The 11658-nt window shown below is 41.1% G+C and overlaps 1 long non-coding RNA gene across 1 annotated transcript; it reads left to right on the top strand.

The window, feature by feature from the left end:
• Window positions 1-7753: 7753 nt before the first annotated feature.
• On the top strand, window positions 7754-8708 carry LOC124700569. Its single transcript, XR_007001774.1, has 3 exons — window positions 7754-7972; window positions 8182-8269; window positions 8655-8708. It is a non-coding gene; the product is annotated as an uncharacterized LOC124700569 (long non-coding RNA).
• The last annotated feature ends 2950 nt before the right edge of the window (window positions 8709-11658 follow it).

Here is an 11658-nt window from a genome sequence, read left to right as displayed (position 1 = left end):
AATTGGTTTGCAAGATAGTGATCTGTCACCAATAGGATGGCCACTAATTTAGAGTTTAGACTCTCATGTCTGCACTACTTGCTAACAACATCAAGAACAATTTTTATTGATAATCCAAACATGCACAACAATGATTTTAGTTCTTAATTTACCATATAGTTTTGGTTAGTGTGACTATCCTAAATATACTGTTCTCAGTATGGCATAAGTAATTACTTCTCCATCTCAAAATATAAGCTTCGGAGATCTCCCATGTTTTTTGTCTAATTTTTATGCAGAGTTTTGGGACCTTCACACAGAAACAAGCATCAAGAACTCCAGATTTTGGGAGCTGCACAGAGAAACAAGCAGCAAGAGCACTTTGTTTTACTGGTAACCCAAACATGCAGAACTTTGTTTTCAGTTATTGCTTTACGTGTAATTTTCATGTGTATGATCACCGCAAATATACTGTTCTGAATATGGCTTAAATAAGTAGTCATCTATCCTGAAAATTAAGCTTGGAAGGTCAACCTTGTTTTTTTGTCCATGGAATGACACATGTGTGGTGCATGTGTAACAGATGGGCACTAATTTTTTTCTTAGCCAAATGGAGAAAAGGATTAACGGGAAAATGAAGAGGTCACCTTTAATTACCTTTTTGCTGCTGAAAACTTCGGCGATTCGTCTCGGGGCACACCTAATAGCATGGCAACGACATATGGCAACGCTCACTCGCCAATGGCTTGTTGTTGATAATGATCCAAGCCGTCAAGCTGGGATTTAGAGAGAAACCTGCTCCTTTTTTTACCTTCGACCGCACACCATTTGGAGGAACCTGGGCATGCCCCCACGCTGGTGCTTGCACGGGCGCTTCAGGCTCCTCCAAAATCGTTAGGGTGTAGTAAATGAAGATACATTGTCAGCAACCCCATGTCGATCAGCGCTTGAGTTCGAGCTGGTCGTCGGGCCAAAGTGAGAAAATGGGATCTGTAGTTCTGGGTAGGTACATGTGAGTATGCGATCTGGAAAGAGATAACCCAAACCTTTTTTGGAAGAGATGATAGAGCCAGACCTGCATGGCTGCATGTGAGTGGCCAGCTTGGGAGGCACGTTGTCGGTTTCTGAGTCCGTGTGCTGCTGGGCAGTGTGTAAGATGCATGTATGATTAGTGGCATTGCATACACTAAAAGTTTGCTCCTTAATTTCTATACACAAAATAGAAGTGTAAATAACTGTTAGCTTTCATCTAATGGCGGAGCATCACTTAATTTGCAACAAAGATTGCTTCTATTATTTACTTGATTAGCTGTGTTAGTGCTTAACATGCACAGCATTGTTTTCTCTATATTTACCTAGCAAATGACTAAATTACAAAACTATCAGCTTTTGTCAACTGGCCTTACATTTAATCGATAGTAATATGGACGATGTTTAAATTTGTGCAAAGTATAGCAGTGTATGGCAGATGTATTCTCTATGTAGACTTCCACTGATATTTCTTATACCATGTACAAGATCAACCCTGAAAAAATATTAGTCGATCTTATCTTTCACAAGCTCATTAGGTACCATTTTCAGCCTAAAGTTAAAAATGTTAGAAATAGCTAGGTGTTTTATGCTTTCTATTGTTCCTACTTTTAAGTATTTAACTAGATATATTTTTGTGCTTCAAAATCCTAATGTTAAGTATCAAATGGCCAACCATTTTTTTTCATCATGAGTGGTCGGCGATGCGGATTGCTCGATGTTGAGTCCACCTGCTGAGTGGCAAGACAAGAGGAAGGGGATCATGTGCCAAGTCGTGCACCAAGATTTCATATTGCAACTGCATATATTCCCAAGGATTTTTTTGCATGCAAATTAGGATAGGGCTCTACTGTATATATTCCGAACAAGATCCATATTACAATTGTGCACTGATTCATAGAGAATTGATTACTTAACTCAACCAAAATTATTCTTTGAAATTTATTTCTTTTATCTTTGGATAATGGATTCATATTGTATGAGATATACATATGCCAAATGCTTTTTAAATGTATATGGACTGCTAAATATTATCGACTTGTATAAATACTAATGTAATTCGTGCAGTGTGCCGGTTTTACATTTGGTCTTAGATTTGAATTTTTCTCGGAGATCCAATCATTTGATTTATTCATTTGTTTTAGAGTACAATCTCTTGGCGTGTGATATAGGGGATCTGCTTACACAACCAATAAGGTCTTCTTTTCGTAGCCGACAATCTGTTTCTGTACTTGTGAGTATGGTAGAGAGCTACAAGTCTGCCCTTAGATTAATAGTATATATTTAATATATGTGGTTTTGTTTCGAACGTGTGGCAGAATCACCAATTGTTAGTTGCTATAATTTTTTTTTGTTGTATATAAATGTTTTTCCTTTGTAATTTACTATGGTTCACTACACGTTCTGTAAAACCTAAACAGATTATAATCATTTTTCCATCTATACACGAGTCTCACGGGGTCGTGCGCCAAGGCGCACATCTAAATCTAGTGGAAATTAATTGGGAGGGCCCATACCAAGGGCCATGCAATCCCATGACAAACACGCAAATTGACATCTCGCAACGTTTCTGTACATTCAACGGAGGTGTCGGAAACAAAACTTTGCTTGTGTACTAAACAGAGAAATCACATTATTTAACCAAGGTCAGTCCTATTCTGTTTTGATCTTCCAGCTCATTCATATTTTCGAATAAGGGCTTATTGGACTTTCAAAAAAATGATTTATTGGATTTATTGTATTTTTCTTCCGAACATACTTACTTCCAAGAGTCATATCGCATAAAAATAATCTACACTACTTAAAAAGCACGAATGTGTTCCATATTCTGCCACCTCCCACTACGACTAACCTTTGGTCGTTCTCGTCGCACTATGTTCCGCCCCGCCTAGCTGGGCCGCATCAACATGGGCCGTCCTATGTCGCTCGCCTTCCCCTTCCATCTGGACGTCGCCCCCCACGAGAACATGGACACCGTCCGCTCCCATCCGCACGCCGCCCGCCTCCTCCGATGAGGAAAGGGAAGGGCGTCGCCGACGCGATTCCTTCGCTCCCCAGGCTCCTCCACCGCCACCTCGCCCTCCCGCTGCCCCGCCGCCACTCCCCTTTCCATCCGTGGCCGCCCGCGGATGACGCCTTCCTCTCTCGCAGGCTCGCCTCTTCCTCCTCCGCCGCCACCGCTGCCGCCGCCGGCCGTTAGAAGAGCTCTAGGAGGACTATGGGGTACCTTCTCGGCGTGGCGGCCGCTATGGTCGGCGCCTCCTACGCCGCCGTCCCGCTGTACCGCCGGTTCAGCCAGGCTATGGTATACGGCGGCACCGTTCAACGCCGCGAGGTCTGCCCCCTCCCCACGCCTACTACCCCTCACTCGATTTACTTATGCAAGTAGATTCTTTGTCGGTGTCCTCGAACTGCGCATTTGCGGGGATCACTGTTACGCTGTGCTTAATTTGGTCGATACTGGCAGCACATCTCCCATCATTGGGTAGGGTTTAGATTGAAATAATCTTGTTCGGGATGTCATCAAACTATAGCCAGAGTCGGGAGAGTGTTCCCTGAATGCTGTCCAAGATGTCATCGAACTATTGGTTCATTTCCAGACAAAGACTTACATGGAGTATGGCTGGCTGTTTCCATTGGTTAGCTTCCTACAGTTCTATAACCGATGTTTCCTGGGAGGTCAATGAATCAGGTGATCAGGAGCAAGTTGCTACAGCTTGAGGTGATTGACTGAAGGACGAGAAGGCATGCTTTCATGAGATGATCTTAGTCTCCAGCTGCTCCCCATATGTTGTACCTTTTATTTTCTTTGCCCCTGCTGCTAAGATCATTACCAGAAATGCACACACGTGATCTGACACTTCTCTTCGTTTTGATGCATATGCTGATATAAAACAGAGCGGAAGTGTAATCTGCGAGGATCTCGCTAAGATCCGGAACGATCTAAGCCTACGCGATATAAAGGACAAGCAGTTCTCCGCAGTGTGCTTCCTGCTCGCCATGAGCTACATCTTACCGTAAGCACCTTACCTTGTTTTGCTTTCACCTATATTTAATTGTGTATCGTGCAAGTCAAAGGGCTCATTTAACTTTGTCGTATTAATCCCATGGCAGTACTGGTCCATGTGTACAAATTATCCCTCACGATTTCAGTATTGGACACAGACTAACATGATAATAGCTTTGACTTTGTAAATATTCAGTGAGGAATTATAATCCATATGTCTTACTAACCACAATTACTGTAATTCGGCGAGATGCGCAAGGTCTCTGACAAGCTTCGTAGTTTGTACAATCATACTGATCTTTTAAGTTCCAACTTCGTTTTATAAATTCCGAAGAGTACGTAGTGCATATATTCATCTGAAGCAAGCACGTTCATTAATACCAGTGGTTGCGTCTGCACATGTTGGCGGATTCTAAATTTGAAACAAGGCTGGCGTCTTACTACCAATGGTTGCATGCTATCAACCATGCAGGGGTGCCACTTCCTCATTTCTGAAATTAGGAGCATTCTCAGTGATGGATCATGTCGAAGTATATAGTACTGTATGACCAGTTTTAGAACAAAAACAAGTAAACAATTGTGCTGGTTGTGCTCCGGCTCGTCGTTGGGCAGCTTGGTGACAGCCCCAACTTTAGATGTGTGAGGTCAGGCACATGACCCCGATATAGACACCTCCTCCTCGATCTTGTAGGTGTAGCAACAATTGTCGCTAAATTAGTGATGGGCTTTGGCATGTTCAAAACCGGTAAAACACGTAACTAAGAGACTATAAACGGAATTTCATAAAAAGCCTCTGTAACTTTTTTGCTATCTAAGCATGGGGCTAATCGGATGCTCCTGGAAATCCTTGTTATATTTGCCCCTTTTCTTTTGCCAAATGTTACAGATCATGCACTATTTTTTGCCCCTTTTGTTTTTGATGAATTGTTGGTAGAAAAATGTAAAACCCGGAAATACAACTATGCTTCCAAATTTGGCTTTATACTTCCTATCACACCTCCTTGTAAATGGTACATAAATACTCTTGAACTAAATAGCACTTTCTATGCAGGTATGGTTATTTTTATAGACCTTTATGTTTTCTATGATTGGTAATGGATAATTAATGAAATTATAATGGGAGAAATATTGAAATTAGAATGCCCAGATAAAGTCACATGCAGATCAAGTTTATAACTAGATGCTCCTATGTCATAGGCAAGCAAGTACATGCATTTTACATATCTCTTGATTACCAGAAGTAGCTTACCTTTTAAAAGGCATCATGATGCAGGCCAAGTTTACAAATTCACAAGGGATTCTCAAACAGCCGTGAAAATTTCATGGAGCATGCATGGAGCCAATATCTACACTACTTAAAAAGCACGAATGTGTTCCCTATTCTGCCACCTCCCACTACGACTAACCCTTTGGTCGTTCTCGTCGCACTATGTTCCGCCCCGCCTAGCTGGGCCGCATCAACATGGGCCGTCCTATGTCGCTCGCCTTCCCCTTCCATCTGGACGTCGCCCCCCACGAGAACATGGACACCGTCCGCTCCCATCTGCACGCCGCCCGCCTCCTCCGATGAGGAAAGGGAAGGGCGTCGCCGACGCGATTCCTTCGCTCCCCAGGCTCCTCCACCGCCACCTCGCCCTCCCGCTGCCCCGCCGCCACTCCCCTTTCCATCCGTGGCCGCCCGCGGATGACGCCTTCCTCTCTCGCAGGCTCGCCTCTTCCTCCTCCGCCGCCACCGCTGCCGCCGCCGGCCGTTAGAAGAGCTCTAGGAGGACTATGGGGTACCTTCTCGGCGTGGCGGCCGCTATGGTCGGCGCCTCCTACGCCGCCGTCCCGCTGTACCGCCGGTTCTGCCAGGCTATGGTATACGGCGGCACCGTTCAACGCCGCGAGGTCTGCCCCCTCCCCACGCCTACTACCCCTCACTCGATTTACTTATGCAAGTAGATTCTTTGTCGGTGTCCTCGAACTGCGCATTTGCGGGGATCACTGTTACGCCGTGCTTAATTTGGTCGATACCGGCAGCACATCTCCCATCATTGGGTAGGGTTTAGATTGAAATAATCTTGTTCGGGATGTCGTCAAACTATAGCCAGAGTCGGGAGAGTGTTCCCTGAATGCTGTCCAAGATGTCATCGAACTATTGGTTCATTTCCAGACAAAGACTTACATGGAGTATGGCTGGCAGTTTCCATTGGTTAGCTTCCTACAGTCCTATAACCGATGTTTCCTGGGAGGTCAATGAATCAGGTGATCAGGAGCAAGTTGCTACAGCTTGAGGTTATTGACTGAAGGACGAGAAGGCATGCTTTCATGAGATGATCTTAGTCTCCAGCTGCTCCCCATAGGTTGTACCTTTTATTTTCTTTGCCCCTGCCGCTAAGATCATTACCAGAAATGCACACACGTGATCTGACACTTCTCTTCGTTTTGATGCATATGCTGATATAAAACAGAGCGGAAGTGTAATCTGCGAGGATCTCGCTAAGATCCGGAACGATCTAAGCCTACGCGATATAAAGGACAAGCAGTTCTCCGCAGTGTGCTTCCTGCTCGCCATGAGCTACATCTTACCGTAAGCACCTTACCTTGTTTTTCTTTCACCTATATTTAATTGTGTATCGTGCAAGTCAAAGGGCTCATTTAACTTTGTCGTATTAATCCCATGGCAGTACTGGTCCATGTGTACAAATTATCCCTCACGATTTCAGTATTGGACACGAGACTAACATGATAATAGCTTTGACTTTGTAAATATTCAGTGAGGAATTTTAATCCATATGTCTTACTAACCACAATTACTGTAATTCGGCGAGATGCGCAAGGTCTCTGACAAGCTTCGTAGTTTGTACAATCATACTGATCTTTTAAGTTCCAACTTCGTTTTATAAATTCCGAAGAGTACGTAGTGCATATATTCATCTGAAGCAAGCACGTTCATTAATACCAGTGGTTGCGTCTGCACATGTTGGCGGATTCTGAATTTGAAACAAGGCTGGCGTCTTACTACCAATGGTTGCATGCTATCAACCATGCAGGGGTGCCACTTCCTCATTTCTGAAATTAGGAGCATGCTCAGTGATGGATCATGTCGAAGTATATAGTACTGTATGACCAGTTTTAGAACAAAAACAAGTAAACAATTGTGCTGGTTGTGCTCCGGCTCGTCGTTGGGCGGCTTGGTGACAGCCCCAACTTTAGATGTGTGAGGTCAGGCACATGACCCCGATATAGACACCTCCTCCTCGATCTTGTAGGTGTAGCAACAATTGTCGCTAAATTAGTGATGGGCTTTGGCATGTTCAAAACCGGTAAAACACGTAACTAAGAGACTATAAACGGAATTTCGTAAAAAGCCTCTGTAATTTTTTTGCTATCTAAGCATGGGGCTAATCGGATGCTCCTGGAAATCCTTGTTATATTTGCCCCTTTTCTTTTGCCAAATGTTTCGGATCATGCACTATTTTTTGCCCCTTTTGTTTTTGATGAATTGTTGGTAGAAAAATGTAAAACCCGGAAATACAACTATGCTTCCAAATTTGGCTTTATACTTCCTATCACACCTCCTTGTAAATGGTACATAAATACTCTTTAACTAAATAGCACTTTCTATGCAGGTATGGTTATTTTTATAGACCTTTATGTTTTCTATGATTGGTAATGGATAATTAATGAAATTATAATGGGAGAAATATTGAAATTAGAATGCCCAGATAAAGTCACATGCGGATCAAGTTTATAACTAGATGCTCCTATGTCATAGGCAAGCAAGTACATGCATTTTACATATCTCTTGATTACCAGAAGTAGCTTACCTTTTAAAAGGCATCATGATGCAGGCCAAGTTTACAAATTGACAAGGGATTCTCAAACAGCTGTGAAAATTTCATGGAGCATGCATGGAGCCAATAATAAATTAGAACAACTTGGGGATAATATGAATTTCTACCCTCCTTTTAGGTAATAGAACATGGCATTTGATTTGGTTTTATTTCTGTATTTGTAGATACTGCTACATTTTCCTCCTGTTTTAGTCGGTGCATTTCCTGATGAGACCACTCATTTAGACAAACTTCTGGTTCCTTTGTTCGGTCGTGATGGCTCTAACATGCACCTATGATTTTGATTCCTGAATACTTGATGCGTTTCTTCGCCCACTTATCTAGCAGAACAAAGTAGCAAAGGTCCTCACTACTACCATGCAGTTCAATTGTATCTTCATCTACTGGTTTGGTGGAAACATGAAAGCAAGGGTTGGTAAGTAATTCTCAAATTTTAGGGGAAGATCATGGCTGTATATAAAATCATTGTACTACTCCCTTTGTCTCGAAAAGGATGTCATAGATTTTTCTAAATTCGGATGTATTTACACACTAAATAATTGTCTAAATTCATTGTGAATACAAAATTATACTATTTTGGTGCCACTTTGAGTTGCTATTAAGAAACTATTAGATGATATTTGGAATTGTTTTCTCATATTTCACTTACAACCTCCTCAATTGTTTTACTTGATATTTATTTGATTATGCTCTTAAGACACTATTAGATGGCAGCCTATATGTACCAGACTTTCATAGATGTTTATTTGATTATGTTGTTATATTATTTAATGTTCCCTCTCATTGTTCTTTTTTTCTAGGGTTCGCTCTCTAATGAAAGCATCAAGTTACATGTCCATTTCTTTAGATCTACAAAATATGGTAGATCTACATGTCCATTTCTTCGGTCCGCTATCTCTAATGATACTCTGTTATTTTTACCAACGATTGCACTACTTGACATGCTAAAACATGCATTGCCATTGGACTTTTGTCTTGGTCAATTGACATCATTTGTCATATTTTTATCTTGCTTCAAGAGACCTCACATTTCCTGTAGTATGTGTATGTAAGTGTTTTATTTTAAGTATTCGAATATTTATAGATACTTCTCGCCCACTTCAGTATGATAGCAGTTTCTTTTCAGATATATCTTAAGATTGCTGGCCACTGCTTAGTTATTTCCTTTCCAAGTTAATATGTAAGGTAGTGTTACTGCTTTCCAAGATAATATGTAAGGTAGTGTTACTGCTTGCCGAAATATATGCTTGTATGAGCATGCACAGTCATAATACTTTAGTTAGAACACTTCACCAAGTGACCCTGAATTGCATCTGAGATACCCCAGACACCACTTTTGAAAACAACCCAATCAATTACTACTGTGAACTGGGCTATTTTTTGCAAAGGAAATACTATTCTGCTGATGTATTTGCCACTAGAAAACCGGTGATATTTATACCTAATACGACAATTTATTGTGAAGAGCCTTAGATGTATTTGTCCCAAAACACAAAGTTTGTGATTGTGTAGCGTCAAACCAGCCATTACAACTGCAATAAGGGTGATTGCTGCATACCAAAGTCAGTCTATGATTATGATTTAGCCAATGTTATTCTCTGTGCATGTGCTACATAGGTTTTTATCTCATCATGATTGCATTTTCTATTGCTAAAGACATGCGTTACCATGGAAATAATTTACTTTCCCCTAATTTGGTCTGTCATTTAAATTATGTGTAGTCAGTAGTTTCACATTTCTTTCCATCTCAAGTTAGCCGATGATGTTGACGTTGCCAATATCTTGCTATTCAAGTTAACTGATGTTGTGAAGTTGCCAATTGGTTAGCTTTATTACAACTTGTTCCGTCATTTTAGTCATACAAAGTTTTTGCCACATATTGACTTTTTGATATCTATATCTTCATTACTTAAATTGCCTCACAAATGGGCTTCACTATCATGTTTTTTAGTGATGCGGAAACCATTCTTTGCTACTGGAAGCTTAATTCTATTTCAAACACTAACATATAGGGGAAGTACATAGCAAAATTTTGGGAACTTTTCTTTCTGAAACATGGCGGTATTGCTTACATGCTGTATATTGTTAGGAGCTCTTTGAAATAGGTATAGTTTGGTTTATTCAATTTTTCCTTTTCCTAAGGATATACTCCGTAGTTAGAATGTACCCATGTTGTTTGATTAGTCTATGTGTTAACTGTCTTTACCAATATTTTCTACAGATCTTATACTTGAGAAACCTTGAATCTTTACATGCAGGAGATAAGGTTCTTTGTGAAAGTTCTGGAGATTCAGTTTTGGGCATTGATGATTCCTTGTGTTCTCCCTCTACCCCATGATGATTTTAAAGAGAAATAATGTTTGTTTAGTAAGATCTTAAACTTGACAATACTTGAGTTTTCTTCTGTACATGATGTTATCTGCAACATGATATTTTAGCAAGCAGTAAGCACACTGCATGGAACACTTTATGTGGTAACTGTAAGCATGGGTGATGAAAGGATGAAAAATAATTGGCATGGCAAATGGATTGATGGAGCGGTTCTTAGTAGACCTCTAGGAAGAATAGGTGATGCTCCGGTTCAGTGTTGGTGGATGATTTGATCAATCCTGTAGACAATCAGTGGAAGAGGGAGTTGGTACAGCGTGGCCGGGGGAGAAATCTGGAGTGTTTTCAGTGTTCAACTTAACGAGAACTAGCAAGGAGACATTGTTTTGCATGCTGGTTCAGTTGGATCCTTGGAGGGCTTGACAGATATTTGGAAAGCTCTATGGAAGCTTCAAGTGATGCCCAAAATTCTCAAATTTTGGTGGCTGAGTAGTGAACAATATATTGCCTTGCTTTGGTGAATTGAAAAGGAGACACTCACAGGACCTTTTAGTTTTTTTTCCTTTGTGTGTTCATTAAGAAGATTTGTACCATGCTTTAATACGTTGTGAGCATGTGATACGTCCAATTTGCATCACTATTTTATATCATAATTTGTTGTTATTCATTGATATATTTCATATTGGGACACAATACTTATGTTATTTCATCTATTTTGCATGTTTCATGATTATTTGGAGATCGCACACCGGAGTCAGGATTCTGCTGGAAAAAGCACCGTCAGGATGCAATATTTCGGAAGATCAACTGTGGAAGGAAATTTTACCAAAAATCCTATTTTTCCATATGACGAAGGAAGCCGGAAGGGGAGCCAGCTGGACCCAAGGTGGGCCCACACCATAGGCGGCGCGGCCCATGGCTCGGCCGCGCCACCATGTGGTGTGGGGCCCCCACCGAAGGAGATATGCCCTAGAGGCAATAATAAAGTGGTTATTATTTATATCTTTATGTTTATGATAAATGTTTATATATCATGCTATAATTGTATTAACCGAAACATTAGTACATGTGTGATATGTAGACAAACAAAGAGTCCCTAGTATGCCTATTAACTAGCTTGTTGATTAATGGATGATTAGTTTCATAATCATGAACATTGGATGTTATTAATAACAAGGTTATATCATTGTATGAATGATGTAATGGACACACCCAATTAAGCGTAGCATAAGATCTCGTCATTAAGTTATTTGCTATAAGCTTTCGATACATAGTTACCTAGTCCTTATGACCATGAGATCATGTAAATCACTTATACCGGAAAGGTACTTTGATTACATCAAACGCCACTCGCGTAAATGGGTGGTTATAAAGGTGGGATTAAGTATCCGGAAAGTATGAGTTGAGGCATATGGATCAACGAGTGGGATTTGTCCATCCCGATGACGGATAGATATACTCCGGGCCCTCTCGGTG

The sequence above is a fragment of the Lolium rigidum genome, chromosome 3 (assembly GCF_022539505.1).
Source record: "Lolium rigidum isolate FL_2022 chromosome 3, APGP_CSIRO_Lrig_0.1, whole genome shotgun sequence".
NCBI lineage: Eukaryota > Viridiplantae > Streptophyta > Magnoliopsida > Poales > Poaceae > Lolium > Lolium rigidum.
This window is presented reverse-complemented; position numbering and strand designations above follow the sequence as displayed.